The sequence below is a fragment of the Mesoplodon bidens genome (assembly GCF_964165515.1).
Source record: "Mesoplodon bidens genome assembly, chromosome: 8".
Taxonomy (NCBI): Eukaryota; Metazoa; Chordata; class Mammalia; order Artiodactyla; family Ziphiidae; genus Mesoplodon; species Mesoplodon bidens.
Window position 1 is genome coordinate 47,847,680 of NC_138165.1, and position 16,455 is coordinate 47,864,134.

General features: G+C 44.7%; 1 protein-coding gene across 1 annotated transcript in view; it reads right to left on the reverse strand.

The window, feature by feature from the left end:
• KIF5C (kinesin family member 5C) overlaps positions 1 to 16,455 on the reverse strand; it is a gene marked incomplete at its 5' end in the record, with an annotated part of 173,853 nt that overhangs the window by 6,802 nt on the left and 150,596 nt on the right. The window lies entirely within an intron of this gene.

Below are 16,455 nucleotides of genomic sequence, written 5' to 3' on the forward strand. Positions count from 1 at the left end.
TCTTCCCAGACCAGGGCTCAAACCCATGTCCCCTGCGTTGGCAGGTGGATTCTTAACCACCGCGCCACCAGGGAAGTCCAAAAATGGCATTTGTTAATAGAATTACTATTTTAAATGTTTCAATTTCTAACGTAATACCTATTGATAGATACAACCCAGAAATAGAAAAGCTTTTTGATGTTGATACTTTTTAAGAATGTCAAAGGTCCCAAGGTCAGGAACCCTGAGAACTGCTGCAGAGCAGATCAGAGCTCTTAGACCAGGATCCACCACTAGCAAGTTGTTAAGATCATGACAGTTCCCTCTGCCTCCGTGTAGCATGTTGAGTGAAGCTGGACTCCATCATGACCACACCAGCGATTAGTGAGAGCTTGCTCTGTGCCAGGCACTCAGCTAAGCCCTAAGATACTCATGTATCTAATCCTCACAGCCACCCTATGAGTAGGGGCTATCTGACCACGTTTTACAGAGGAGGACACTGAGGCCCAGAGAAATGAGGTAATTATCCCAGGACATGTCCAAGCTGGGATTCAACCCCAGGAAGTCCAGCTCCAGACCCTGAGCCCACAACCATCCAGCTACCCTGCCTGTAGCAAAGGGTCCCTCTCTGCATGCACATACATACTACTCATTTAATTGCTAGGATTTTCTAACAGCAGTAGCAAGTTGAACAGCCCAGTGGTTTTGATGCAGACCACATGTGTGGCTTCATGACCTACTCTAAATGAAGCTTTTCGGCTTCAAAGGGCTAAATCCCAAAGCAGCAGCTCTCCCACCCTCCACGTGTGGAGTGAACCCATTTCTGCTGTGGCCAGAAGTCAACCTGTGCGTCTTATGCCGCTATACTTTTTATTTGTGATTAGGGTATCAAGAACAGGAGAAAGGTCAAGATGAACCCCAACAATGGTGCAAGATAGGCTGGATGCAGGAATTCAGGACAGAGAGAAGAGTAATAAGAAGGAAAGACACAAGAGGGAGGGGATATGCGGATATATGTATACATATTGTTGATCCACTTTGTTATACAGCAGAAACTAACACAACATTGTAAAGCAACTATACTCCAATAAAGATGTTTAAAAAAAAAAGAAAAGAAAAAAAGAAGGAAAGACAGAGTGTGTCAGAAAAGCAAATAGAGTATAAATGAGCAGATGCCATTTTGGGAAGCTCAGCCTGAACCTAAGGATATACCAAGGACCAGCCAGAAACAGCCTTGTTGTTCCAATAGTCAAAAGATTAGAGAGAAAACTCCATTCTGCCTGGGGTGGGTGAGGGAAGCAGTTAAGGGAGAAGGGTGAGGTGGGGCTTCAGAGAAGGTGGAACTTTCTCAATTCAAAGAAAGAAGAGCCAGCTGCACAAGTGGACTTTATGTTTAGGGCTTCAGCTGAGAGTGGTGAATATGAGGAAATGGCCAGGGGCATTTAAAGTCAAGGAAATCTGGGCTTCCCTGGTGGCGCAGTGGTTGAGAGTCCGCCTGCCGAGGCAGGGGACACGGGTTCGTGCCCCGGTCTGGGAGGATCCCACATGCCGCGGAGCGGCTGGCTCCGTGAACCATGGCCGCTGAGCCTGCGCGTCCGGAGCCTGTGCTCTGCAACGGGAGAGGCCACAACAGTGAGAGGCCCGCGTACCAGAAAAAAAAAAAAAAAAAAAAAAAAGAGTAAAGTCAAGGAAATCTGAGGTTTACGTGCGAGGCTAGAAAATACTGGGTTTCCTGTCTTTGATGCACACTTGGAATTTCCCTGTTTGGATGTAGCTTACTGTGAGAAGACTGCTTGCAAAAGAAAGTCATTTGTGCGTTCTGGGCCAAGTATGATAGGCTGAAGATCCTGACAGCAGCAGGCACACGGGCAACATGGGGTCCAGGAATTCAGACCCCCAGGCACAGATGACCATCATGGCAGCAAAAGGAAAGGGTGGTGAAAGCCCATAAATCTTTGTTATGCATGTGCCTCCATCCCACCATTTAAGGAGTTAAAGATATTATTTTGATTAATATATGGGAAAAGAATCTGAAAAAGAATGGATATAGGTATATGTATAACTGAATCACTTTGCTGTGCACCTAAAACGAACACAACATCGTAAATCAACTCTACTCTAATATAAAATAAAAATTAAATTAAAAAAAACTAAAACACTTCGACATAAACTTAAAAAAAGAAGAAAACAATGAGCAAATATAGTCACAATAAGCTCCTGAAGTAGTAAAACCGGAGACAGAGCCATCCTACAGTGACTGTTAGTGACCCACGGAATGTCACATAAAACATGACACAGGGGTCACGACAGACTCCTGGGCTCCTTTGATGGCTTCCTGGAGTTACGTTCACCTGGGTGACCCTGCTATAAACTGCAGAAGCGCTTTTCCAGAGCTCTTTTCTTTATGCCTCAAAACATGAAATCACAGTGTTAAAAAAAAATGCTTCTTCAAATGTACTGTAAGAGGCCAGTGAAGTGAGGCCCTTCCAGCTCCGCCACTGTGATTTTGTCTAATATTTTATTAAAGTGTATCAAAACTTTATTAAATAGAATATGATTTCTAGACTTGATATATATGGTTTCTAATAAAAGTACAGTTCTCAAAATATCAGTCTTCATCTATATCAACAAAGCGAAAGGCATCCTCAGTCTTTGGTTCATCTCACAATATTTTCAATTTTATGCTTTTCTTGCCATGAAAATCTGAAGCGTTCACATGTGTGTATTCTAGATTATCTAGTGGATCACCTGTAACCAACTTCAGCACCGCACTTGCTTTATGCCAACACCAAGTTGGCGCTTCTCCTCACAACTTTCATCACCTTCAGGCTAAAGCTGGGCAATGGGAAAATGATGCGTTCCAGCCACAGAAGACAAAATGACTTGAAAGCACGCTGGGACTCTGTAGTGGTTTATTTTATTTTATTTTTTTTTAAGATGTTGGGGGTAGGAGTTTATTAATTAATTTATTTATTTTTGGCTGTGTTGGGTCTTCGTTTCTGTGTAAGGGCTTTCTCTAGTTGTGGCAAGCGGGGGCCACTCTTCATCGCGGTGCGCGGGCCTCTCACTATCGCGGCCTCTCTTGTCGTGGAGCACAGGCTCCAGACGCGCAGGCTCAGTAGTTGTGGCTCACGGGCCCAGTTGCTCCGTGGCATGTGGGATCCTCCCAGACCAGGACTCGAACCTGTATCCCCTGCACTAGCAGGCAGATTCTCAACCACTGCGCCACCAGGGAAGCCCTCTGCAGTGGTTTTTAACAGAGAAAGAGGGTGAAAGAATTGTCATGTCTTGACACATAAGCCAAACTTGACCAGAAGCGATGCATACCAGAGTCACACTGCACACGCAGCTCTTTATTTTCAGCAAAAGATTGTCATTCGTTAAATTAGTAAAGCTTAGTAAAGGTTGGTGATTTGGATTTTTGACTTTTTAAATCTATTTTCTAAATTTGTTTCAACTTGATAGTTGTGGAAGATCTGTTAAGTTTAGGGAGTGTACACTGTTTTTAATGTGCAAATACTTGAGTATTATACTAAAATAATTTAAATATTTTATAATTATTTTATAATTTAAACTCCAGGAATCTGTGAGAATTTTATTTCCCTAAAAGTACTCGATTTACTACTCAACTTTGAGAAATAACAGTCTACAGATAGGAAAACGAAGAGAACACAATTCTGCCCCAAAGCCGGTCAGAAAACAGGTTTCAGCAATGCCCCACTGGCGCCATCTGGTGGGCACATTCGAACCAGTGCCCACGGGCACCGCCGTACTCCAGGGCCCTCAGAACCAGGGAGCTGAACACGTATTTAAATGCTGTCTACCTTCAATGTGGGACCTCAAGTAAGCACTCAGCACTGCCTGAGAGACCTATTTCATGCCTTCTCTCTTCAGCCTGCAAGACGGTCTCCCCCTACCCTCTCAGCTGGTAACCTGGCTTCTTACTTGCATGAGAAAACAGGCGCTAAGATGGGATCCATCTTACCGGATGGCTCTACCAGCACCCCCATCTACCAGCCACCAGCATCTGTACTTTCTGCTCTGCCTTCCTGTCACCTTGAGTGCAGTGTTGCCTCTGCTTATGTTCTGGATCACAGCACCTCTCAGAAAGCCAATACTCTCTACTATAATTCTCCTGTCTCCTAAGTTATCAATTTCCCTTCCCAGCTGGATCATTACCATCAGTGTACAAATAAGCTGTAATGGCTCCTATCTTAAAAAAGAAATGCAAATCCCGCCTTAACCCCACATCCCTCCATTCCTCTGCTCCTTCGAACAAAACTTCAAGCTGCGTGCAGTGACTGGCTCTATTTCCCCACCCCCATGCTCTCTGGTCCATGCTTCCCCCTCGTGCTGAAGCTGAGGGCACTGCCCTCAGTCCCTGTGGTTATCCTCCTGGAGCTCTGAGCAGCCTTTGGCACAGCTGAGGACCTCCCCTTAGGAAGCAGGGCTCCACTTCACCTCCCCAAACATCACATTCTTGCCCCCTCAGACCCCTTTACTGGTGCTACCTCCTTTTTCTGACCTTTCCATTGGCCAGTCCCCAGGCCTGGCCTGACTCTCCCCACCCTCTGCCTCTATCCACCTTTCTCCAGATCATCTCCTCCACTCCACGGCCTTAAACACCATCTACGGGCTACAATTCCCTATGATCTCAGCCCTGATCTTTCTCCCGAGCTTATGGGTCCCACCGCCTACTCAACATACCCGCTTGGATGGTGAACTAGGTTGGATTGTCTAAGAGGCATCTCATAATCAACCAAACTCTGTTTTTCCATAAAATCTGTTCATTGCCCAATTTTCCCAGTCATGGCTAAAAGGTACCTGTACTGACCTGGTTGCTAGGGCCCCAGCCTAGGAACCACCTTTGATTCCCACCCAGCCCTCCTTCTCTCCCGTCCACCCTCAGCTCTCCAACACAGGCTGACTCTGACCACTTGCTGCGGTCACCCTGGCTCAGTGCTACTCCCCCCAAAGTGGCCACCCGCAATAGCCCCCAAGGGAGCCCCCTGCTCTTACATTCACCCCACTCCCCTCCTTCCTCCAGAGTCCAGCCCAGGCAGACCTCTCCTAATCAGGAACTGAGTCCCAGCACTCCCATGCCCAAAGCCCCCACTGGCCCTACACACCTAGCTTACACTCTGAACTGCTCACCTCGGCCTCAAAGGCCTCATTTATCTGGTCCCATCTCCCTTCCCAACATTCCTAGTTATGATGGTCTCCCCTGTTCTCCAGCCTTATCAGCCTTCCTGTGGTTCCTCAAATATGCCACAGTCTGGACCCACCTTCCAGCGAGTGTCTGTGCCCATGTCATTGCGGGGCTGGCATTTCTCATCATTTAGTTCTCAGCTCAAATGTCACCCCCTCTTCTAAATAAGTGTCCCCCATCTCTTTTTCATTAACCTGTTCTTATTTTCTTCAGAACACTTAACACTATTTGCAGTTACTGTCTTTATTTGCTGTCTATCTCCCCCCGACAAGCGTGTCAGTACACAAGAACAGAGCCTTCTTTTCTCTTTACTGTTAAACCAAGTACAGAGCAAGTACAAAATGCCTGATCCCATTTGGCAGATGAAGAAACTGAGGCTAAAAATAATCAAGCAATTTGCCCAATGTCACACAGGAATAGAGCCAAGGACAGGGCTGGAACCCACATCTGGCCAATCCCATATCCCGTGTTGTCAGCTTACTGCACTGTACTGTCCCATGTCCAGCTTTGGGGGTTGAAAAAGATGGGCCCCTCCTCCTGATGCAGCCCATGTCCCCAGATTTGAATGAGATGAGATAAAAGCTGGCAATGTCCTGGGTTCCTTTGATTTCTATATGTTGGCATCTTTGGTTGCTCTGAAACTTTGAGCATAAACCGAAAGACTCATTGTGACTATATTCCTTGAATCCTGAAATGAAGCAGAAAGAAATCCCAAAGGTACCCAGATGCTGCCCAAGTATGAATGTGCCGCTCTGGCTCCAAAAGGAGGGCTGGGAAGAGTCAGCAGTTGAGATCATTTCTACAGGACAGACACACTTCAGAACGAGGATCCAAAGAGCAGGAAAGATCATCTCAAAAAACTCTGAATCTTATCTAAGCAATTAATTGCATATTTCTAATTTTTTTAATAAGCTTATTTTTTAATAAGCATTTCTTCACTTCCAATTATAATTCCCTACTCCACTGATTATCATCCTTTTTTTAACCTCCACTGACCAATGCCCAGTTATTTTCATAAAAATAGTCAATGTTGCTGTTCATAACTTTTGGATAAATAAATGATAGTATCTTTAAAACTCCTTATACCTGGTCATAGCACCAAATAGGATACTTAGACATGGGCCTTCCCTGCTGTGGTTATGATCAATTGCTACAGACTAAAAACTATTTTCTAACAACTATGAGAATTAGAAGAGAATAGAAACCAACATTCATGGACCACCCACTGTGTGCCAAGCTTGCAGTGCTAGGCCTCTCCTACAGCTGACATTTTCTTGAGCACTTGTTATGTGCCAAGTAGCTCAGAAGTATGACCTCATGTAGTCCTCAAATCAATGCCCGTGGCCCAGGGCAAGGATTCTCCCCGTTTCACAGACAAGGAAACCGACCGTGAGGTTAAGTAACTCGAAGGCAGTGGAAGACCTGACACCTGACCCGGGTCGCTCGTCCAAAGTCAGGCCCTTCGACCCTACCACCATCCCGACACTGGGATGGGGCCTGTTTCTTTGGTGACACGAAGTTACAGGAGTCATTTGAATAGACAAGGTGGGTGGCAGAGGTTCCAATTTCAGATAAAATCAACAAAACCACTCATAACACTCTGAGTTAGAGAAAGAAATGAACGGCCATGACAGGTGAGGGTGGTTCCATATGTTGAAGGTCTTCAAAGTCTCACCAGACCTATTGATTTTCGGTCTTCAGAGTGAGAAGGGGATATATGGGTGAGGCCTGGCCAACATCTGGTTGTACGCACCCTCCATAAAACGTGGGTCTGACAGGCCTTTATGGGCAGGCACGAGGAGAGGGACTGTCCACTGCACAGTCTCTGACCCCAGAATCCCTGGGCCGGTATAGCCATTAAAAGCTTGCTGGGAGGACCCGGGGGAAGATGGCGGAAGAGTAAGACGCGGAGATCACCTTCCTCCCCACAGATACATCAGAAATTCATCTACACGTGGAACAACTCCTACAGAACACCTACTGAACGCTGACAGAAGACCTCAGACCCCCGCAAAAGGCAAGAAACTCCCCACATACCTGGGTAGGACAAAAGAAAAAAGAATAAACAGAGACAAAAGGATAGGGACGGGACCTGCACCAGTGGGAGGGAGCCGTGAAGGAGGAAAGGTTTCCACACACTAGAAGCCCCTTCGCGGGCGGAGACTGCAGGTGGCGGAAAGGGAAAGCTTCGGAGTAGCGGAGGAGAGCACAGCAACAGGGGTGTGGAGGGCAAAGCGGAGAGATTCCGGCACAGAGGATCGGTGCCCTCAGGCACACACCAGCCCGAGAGGCTTGTCTGCTCGGGTGCCGGGGCTGGCGGGGCTGGGAGCTGAGGCTCGGGTATCAGCTTTCAGTCGGAGCGCAGGGAGAGGACTGGGGCTGGCGGCAGGAAGAGAGCCTGAAGGGGTTAGTGCACCACGGCTAGCCCGGAGGGAGTCCGGGGAAAGGGTCTGGAGCTGCCAAAGAGGCAAGGGACTTTTTCTTCCCTTTTGTTTCCTGGTGCGCGAGGAGAGGGCATTAAGAGGGCTGCTTAAAGAAGCTCCAGAGACGGGCGCGAACTGTGGCTAAAGGCGCGGACACCGGAGACGGGCGTGGGACGCTGGGGCTGCTGCTGCCGCCGCCACAAGGCCTGTGTGCGAGCGCAGGTCACTGTCCACCCCGCCTTCCGGGGAGCATGTGCGCCCCGCCACTGCCGGGGTCCCGCGACCCAGGGATGGCTTTCCCGGGAAAGCACACGGAGCGCCTCGGTCTGGTGCAACGTCACGCCGGCCTCTGCCGCCGCAGGCCCGTCCCACACCGCGCGCCCCTCCCTCCCCTCTGCCTGAGTGAGCCAGAGCCCCCGCATCAGCGGCTCCTTTAAACCCGTCCTGTCCGAGCGAAGAACGCCCTCCGGCGACCTACGCGCAGAGGCGGGGCCAGGTCCAAGGCTGAGACCCGGGAGCTGTGAGAGCAGAGAAGAGACAGGGAAATCTCTCTGTGCAGCCTCGGGGGCAGCGGATTAAAGCTCCACGGTCCACTTGATGGGCCCTGCGTCTGTGGAGTGCATGAATGGACAGCGAATCATCCCAAATTGAGGAAGTGGACTTTGAGGACAAGATTTAAGACTTTCCCCCCTTTTCCTCTTTTTACAACGAATTATCCCAAATTAAGGAGGTGGACTTAGAGAGCAAGATTTCAGACTTTTCGTCCTTTTCCTCTTTTTACAACGAATTATCCCAAATTGAGGAGGTGGACTTGGAGAGCAAGATTTTTGATTTTTCCCCCTGCTCTCTTTTTGTGAATGTGTATGTGTATCCTTCTGTGTAAGATTTTCTTTGTATAACTTTGCTTCCACCATATGTCCCAGGGTTCTATCTGTCCGTTTTTTTTCAATAATTACTTTTTAATTTTAATAACGCTACTATATTTCATACTTTATTCTATTTTACTTTACCTGCTCTTTCTTTTTTTCCTATCTTCCCTTCCTCCCTCCCTCCCTCCACCCCTCCTTTCCTTCTTTCTCTCTTTCTTTCCTTCCTCCCTCCCTCCCTACTTTTCACTTTTTCTTTCCTTCCTCCCTCCCTCCCTCTCTCCTGTCTTTCTTTCCTTCCTCCCTCCCTCCCACCCTTCTTCCTTTCACTTTCTTCTTCTTTCCTTCCTCCCTCCCTCCCGTCTTTCTTTCTTTCTTTCTTTCCATCCTTCCTCCCTCCCTCCTTCCTTTCTTTCTTTCTTCCTTCCTATCTTTCCTTCTTCCTTTCTTTCTCTCTCTCTTTCTTTCTTCTACTAATTCTTTCTTTCTACTTTTTCTCCCTTTTATTCTGAGCCAGGTAGATGAAAGGCTCTTGGTGCTGCAGCCAGGAGTCAGTGCTGTGCCTCTGAAGTGAGAGAGCCATCTTCAGGACACGGGTCCACAAGAGACCTCCCAGCTCCACATAATATCAAGCAGCAAAAATCTCCCAGAGATCTCCATCTCAACACCAGCACCCAGCTTCACTCAACGACCAGCAAGCTACAGTGCTGGTCACCCTATGCCAAGCAACTAGCAAGGCAGGAACACAACCCCACCCATTAACAGAGAGGCTGCCTAAAAACATAATAAGGCCACAGGCACCCCAAAACACACCACCAGACGTGGACCTGTCCACCAGAAAGACAAGATCGAGCCTCAACCACCAGAACACAGGCACTAGTCCCCGCCACCAGGAAGCCTACACAACCTACTGAAACAACCTTAGCCACTGGGGACAGACACCAAAAACAACGGGAACTACGAATCTGCAGCCTGCAAAAAGGAGACCCCAAACACAGTAAGATAAGCAAAATGAGAAGACAGAAAAACACACAGCAGGTGAAGGAGCAAGATAAAAACCTACCAGACCTAACAAATGAAGAGGTAATAGGCAGTCTACCTGAAAAAGAATTCAGAATAATGATAGTAAAGATGATCCAAGATTCTATTTCCAAGATCCAAAATCTTGGAAATAGAATAGACAAAATGCAAGAAACAGTTAACAAGGACCTAGAAGAACTAAAGATGAATCGAGCATCGATTAAAAACACAATAAATGAAATGAAAAATACTCTAGATGGGATCAATAGCAAAATAACTGAGGCAGAAGAACGGATAAGTGACGTGGAAGATAAAATAGTGGAAATAACTGATGCAGAGCAAAATAAAGAAAAAAGAATGAAAAGAACAGAGGACAGTCTCAGAGACCTCTGGGACAACATTAAACGCACCAACATTCGAATTATAGGGGTTCCAGAAAAAGAAGAGAAAAAGAAAGGGACTGAGAAAATATTTGAAGAGATTATAGTTGAAAACTTCCCTAATATGGGAAAGGAAATAGTTAATCAAGTCCAGGAGGCACAGAGAGTCCCATACAGAATAAATCCAAGGAGAAATACGCCAAGACACATATTAATCAAACTGTCAAAAATTAAACACAAAGAAATCATATTAAAAGCAGCAAGGGAAAAGCAACAAATAACACACAAGGGAATCCCCATCAGGTTAACAGCTGATCTCTCAGCAGAAACTCTACAAGCCAGAAGGGAGTGGCAGGACATAATTAAAGTGATGAAGGAGAGAAACCTGCAACCAAGACTACTCTACCCAGCAAGGATCTCATTCAGATTTGATGGAGAAATTAAAACCTTTACAGACAAGCAAAAGCTGAGAGAGTTCAGCACCACCAAACCAGCTTTACAACAAATGCTAAAGGAACTTCTCTAGGCAAGAAACACAACAGAAGGAATATACCTACAATAACGAACCCAAAGCAATTAAGGAAATGGGAATAGGAACATACATATCAATAATTACCTTAAATGTAAATGGACTAAATGCTCCCACCAAAAGACACAGATTGGCTGAATGGATACAAAAACAAGACCCATATATATGCTGTCTACAAGAGACCCACTTCAGACCTAGAGACACATGCAGATTGAAAGTAAGGGGATGGAAAAAGATATTCCATGCAAAAGGAAATCAAAAGAAAGCTGGAGTAGCAATCCTTATATCAGACAAAATAGACTTTAAAATAAAGACTATTAGAAGAGACAAAGAAGGACACTACATAATGATCAAGGGATCGATCCAAGAAGAAGATATAACAATTGTAAATATTTATGCACCCAACATAGGAGCACCTCAATACATAAGGCAAATACTAACAGCCATAAAAGGGGAAATCGACAGTAACACAATCATAGTAGGGGACTTTAACACCCCACTTTCACCAATGGACAGATCATCCAAAATGAAAATAAATAAGGAAACACAAGCTTTAAATGATACATTAAACAAGATGGACTTGATTGATATTTATAGGACATTCCATACAAAAACAACAGAATACACATTTTTCTCAAGTGCTCATGGAACATTCTCCAGGATAGATCATATCTTGGGTCACAAATCTAGCCTTGGTAAATTTAAGAAAATTGAAATTGTATCAAGTATCTTTTCTGACCACAATACTATGAGACTAGACATCAATTACAGGAAAAGATCTGTAAAAAATACAAACACGTAGAGGCTAAACAATACACTACTCAATAACGAAGTGATCACTGAAGAAATCAAAGAGGAAATCAAAAAATACTTAGAAACAAATGACAATGGAGACACGACGACCCAAAACCTATGAGGTGCAGCAAAAGCAGTTATAAGGGGGAAGTTTATAGCTATACAATCCCACCTTAAGAAACAGGAAACATCTCGAGTAAACAACCTGACCCTGCACCTAAAGCAATTAGAGAAAGAAGAACAAAAAACCCCCAAAGTTAGCAGAAGGAAAGAAATCATAAAGATCAGATCAGAAATAAATGAAAAAGAAATGAAGGAAACGATAGCAAAGATCAATAAAACTAAAAGCTGGTTCTTTGAGAAGATAAACAAAATTGATAAACCATTAGCCAGACTCATCAAGAGAAAAAGGGAGAAGACTCAAATCAATAGAATTAGAAATGAAAAAGGAGAAGTAACAACTGACACTGCAGAAATACAAAAGATCATGAGAGATCACTACAAGCAACTCTATGCCAATAAAATGGACAACCTGGAAGAAATGGACAAATTCTTAGAAATGCACAACCTGCCAAGACTGACTCAGGAAGAAATAGAAAATATGAATAGACCAATCACAAGCACTGAAATTGAAACTCTGATTAAAAATCTTCCAACAAACAAAAGCCCAGGACCAGATGGCTTCACAGGCGAATTCTATCAAACATTTAGAGAAGAGCTAACACCCATCCTTCTCAAACTCTTCCAAACAATTTCAGAGGAAGGAACACTCCCAAACTCATTCTACGAGGCCACCATCACCTTGATACCAAAACCAGGCAAGGATGTCACAAAGAAAGAAAACTACAGGCCAATATCACTGATGAACATAGATGCAAAAATCCTCAACAAAAGACTAGCAAACAGAATCCAACAGCACATTAAAAGGATCATACACCATGATCAAGTGGGGTTTATTCCAGGAATGCAAGGATTCTTCAATATATGCAAATCAATCAATGTGATCCACCATATTAACAAGTTGAAGGAGAAAAACCATATGATCATCTCAATAGATGCAGAGAAAGCTTTCGACAAAATTCAACACCCATTTATGATAAAAACCCTGCAGAAAGTAGGCATAGAGGGAACTTTCCTCAACATAATAAAGGCCATATATGACAAACCCACAGCCAACATTGTCCTCAATGGTGAAAAACTGAAACCATTTCCACTAAGATCAGGAACAAGACAAGGCTGCCCACTCTCACCACTCTTATTCAACCTAGTTTTGGAAGTTTTAGCCACAGCAATCAGAGAAGAAAAGGAAATAAAAGGAATCCAAATTGGAAAAGAAGAAGTAAAGCTGTCACTGTTTGCAGATGACATGATACTATACATAGAGAATCCTAAAGATGCTACCAGAAAACTACTAGAGCTAATCAATGAATTTGGTAAAGTAGCAGGATACAAAATTAATGCACAGAAATCTCTGGCATTCCTGTACACTAATGATGAAAAATCTGAAAATGAAATCAAGAAAACACTCCCATTTACCACTGCAACAAAAAGAATAAAATATCTAGGAATAAACCTACCTAAGGAGACAAAAGACCTGTATGCAGAAAATTATAAGACACTGATGAAAGAAATTAAAGATGATACAAATAGATGGAGAGATATACCATGCTCCTGGATTGGAAGAATCAATATTGTGAAAATGACTCTACTACCCAAAGCAATCTACAGATTCAATGCAATCCCTATCAAACTACCACTGGCATTTTTCACAGAACTAGAACAAAAAATTTCAAAATTTGTTTGGAAAAACAAAAGACCCCGAATAGCCAAAGCAATCTTGAGAACGAAAAACGGAGCTGGAGGAATCAGGCTCCCTGACTTCAGACTATACTACAAAGCTACAGTAATCAAGACAGTGTGGTACTGGCACAAAAACAGAAAGACAGATCAATGGAACAGGATAGAAAGCCCAGAGATAAACCCACGCACACATGGTCAACTTATCTTTGATAAAGGAGGCAGGAATGTACAGTGGAGAAAGGACAGCCTCTTCAATAAGTGGTGCTGGGAAAACTGCACAGGGACATGTAAAAGTATGAGATTAGATCACTCCCTAACACCATACACAAAAATAAGCTCAAAATGGATTAAAGACCTAAATGTAAGGCCAGACACTATCAAACTCTTAGAGGAAAACATAGGCAGAACACTCTATGACATACATCACAGCAAGATCCTTTTGGACCCACCTCCTAGAGAAATGGAAATAAAAACAAAGATAAACAAATGGGACCTAATGAAACTTCAAAGCTTTTGCACAGCAAAGGAAACCATAAACAAGACCAAAAGACAACCCTCAGAATGGGAGAAAATATTTGCAAATGAAGCAACTGACAAAGGATTAATCTCCAAAATTTATAAACAGCTCATGCAGCTCAATAGCAAAAAAACAAACAACCCAATCCAAAAATGGGCAGAAGACTTAAATTGGCATTTCTCCAAAGAAGATATACAGACTGCCAACAAACACATGAAAGAATGCTCAACATCATCAATCATTAGAGAAATGCAAATCAGAACTACAATGAGATATCATCTCACACCAGTCAGAATGGCCATCATCAAGAAATCTAGAAACAGTAAATGCTGGAGAGGGTGTGGAGAAAATGGAACACTCTTGCACTGCTGGTGGGAATGTGAATTGGTACAGCCACTATGGAGAACAGTATGGAGGTTCCTTAAAAAACTAAAAATAGAACTACCATATGACCCAGCAATCCCACTACTAGGCATATACCCTGAGAAAACCATAATTCAAAAAGAGACATGTACCAAAATGTTCATTGCAGCTCTATTCACAATAGCCCGGAGCTGGAAACAACCTAAGTGTCCATCATCGGATGAATGGATAAAGAAGATATGGCACATATATACAATGGAATATTACTCAGCCATAAAAAGAAACGAAACTGAGCTATTTGTAATGAGGTGGATAGACCTAGAGTCTGTCATACAGAGTGAAGTAAGTCAGAAAGAGAAAGACAAATACCGTATGCTAACACATATATATGGAATTTAAAAAAAAATGTCATGAAGAACCTAGGGGTAAAACGGGAATAAAGACACAGACCTACTTGAGAATGGACTTGAGGATATGGGGAGGGGGAAGGGTAAGCTGTGACAAAGCGAAAGAGAGGCATGGACATATATACACTACCAAACGTAAGGTAGACAGATAGTGGGAAGCAGCCGCAGAGCACAGGGAGATCAGCTCGGTGCTTTGTGACCGCCTGGAGGGGTGGGATGGGGAGGGTGGGAGGGAGGGAGATGCATGAGGGAAGGGATGTGGGAACAGATGTATATGTATGACTGATTCACTTTGTTATAAAGCAGAAACTAATAAAAATAAAATAAAATAAAATAAAAACATAAAAAGGAATAAATAAATAAATAAATAAAGAGTATGTTGTTTAATTCCGCCCCCCCCAAAAAAAAGCTTGTTGGGAGCCAAGCGCACACACTAACCCGGTGCTTCCATCAAATGGGGTGATGTAGGTATTACATCTAGTACAGTGCCGCTGCAGATCAGGTGTTCAACAAGTAGAGTGCTGGTTGCCCACCCAACCTCCATCTCCTTGTCCTAGGCAATAGAACACTACTCTCGTTTGGGGCAGTGATCTGCCCAGCTAAAGACTACCTTCTCCAGCCTCCCTTGAAGCTAGATGTGGCCATGTGTTTCAATTCTGGCCAGAGGGATGCAGGCATCAGAGTTGGATGGGACTTCTGGGAAGGCTACTTAAAGGAAGCTCATTCAACTGTAAGAGCTGCTATTGCCTCTCCCCAGCTTCCTCTCTGCTTGCTGAACACGCAACACACAGGCACGATAGCTAGAACTGCAGAAGTCATTTAGGCGAGCTTGAGGAAGTCATTTAGGAGACCAGCAAGGAAGGTACTTGCTGAGGACAGTGAGTCTAAATTTAAGAGGCTAGCTTTCTGTTGTCACTGTAGAGTTTTTCTACCAGCCGCAGACAGACCACCCTCAAATGTCCTTTATGTGACAAAGAAATAAACGTCCATCCTGTATCAGCCACTTTAGGATATTTTAGGCTAGCAGGTCTCAAACTTAGGTGGCTAGCAAAATCACCTGGGGTACTTGGTAAAAATACAAAGGCTCTGGGCCTATGCTACTTCAAGGAGCCTGGGTGTCTGGGTGTGCTAGATGATGCTGACACCCACCAAAGTTCGAGAACCACTGCTTTAGGCTTTCTGTTCTAAGCGGCCCAATTTTGTTCTTACAGTTTCCTTCAAGTGGCATCCCCAACACTGATAACGTGCAGTCAGAAGCAATTTTATAACATCCAGCTTTACTTTATTTCCGATTGAAAGCAGAGATCGCATCTGAATAGGGTGGCCCACAGCCAAGATAACTCTGCATCCACCCTCCCAGCATACGGCAGAAGGTGGTGGGCACGCTGCCCGTCCGTGGCCTGCCTCGACCTGTCCCGCTCCTTGACATGCTGCCTGGGGCAGGGCAGGTGAAAGTTGCCTGGGTGCAGCCGCCAAGCTTCCACCTTGGAAATTTTAGTCTGAGCCTTAGCAATACTGTCATACCCCCTGAGTGGGGTCTCCAGCCCCTCATATTCACTTTCCTTACCTTGATGCAAAAAGGACTGACTGGGTGAGGAACCACCACTCTCCTGAGTTGCCCCTGATCGCTGCAGCTTTGCTGTCAAGCTCACAAGCTTCCCTAGTGAGGACTAAGACTCCAAGGTCAACATTAGGATCCACCTCCTCCCATCTACAAGTTACTGGCCCAGAGTCAGAGTTTCTCTAAACAGAGTTTTCTGGCCACCTAGCTGTCTGCCCTGCCCAACCAGTAAACTCTTTATCTCAAGTACAAGAGGACAGGCTTGTGCTCTCTCCTTCTCTTTTCTAAAGGACATCACTTTTTCCTTTGTGCTGGTACAGCAATGTCAGGCACGTGGAGAGTGGGAAGAGAAGTTTTCAGACCACCATCTCAAAGAAAAAAGTGGTCTGGACCTACCTAGACATAAATCTGCACAATTCTTTTTTTTTTTTTTCTTCCTGCAGTTCGCGGGCCTCTCACTGTTGCGGCCTCTCCTGTTGCGGAGCACTAGCTCCGGACGCGCAGGCTCAGCAGCCATGGCTCATGGTCCCAGCCGCTCCGCGGCATGTGGGATCTTCCCGGACCGGGGCACGAACCCGTGTCCCCTGCATCGGCAGGCGGACTCTC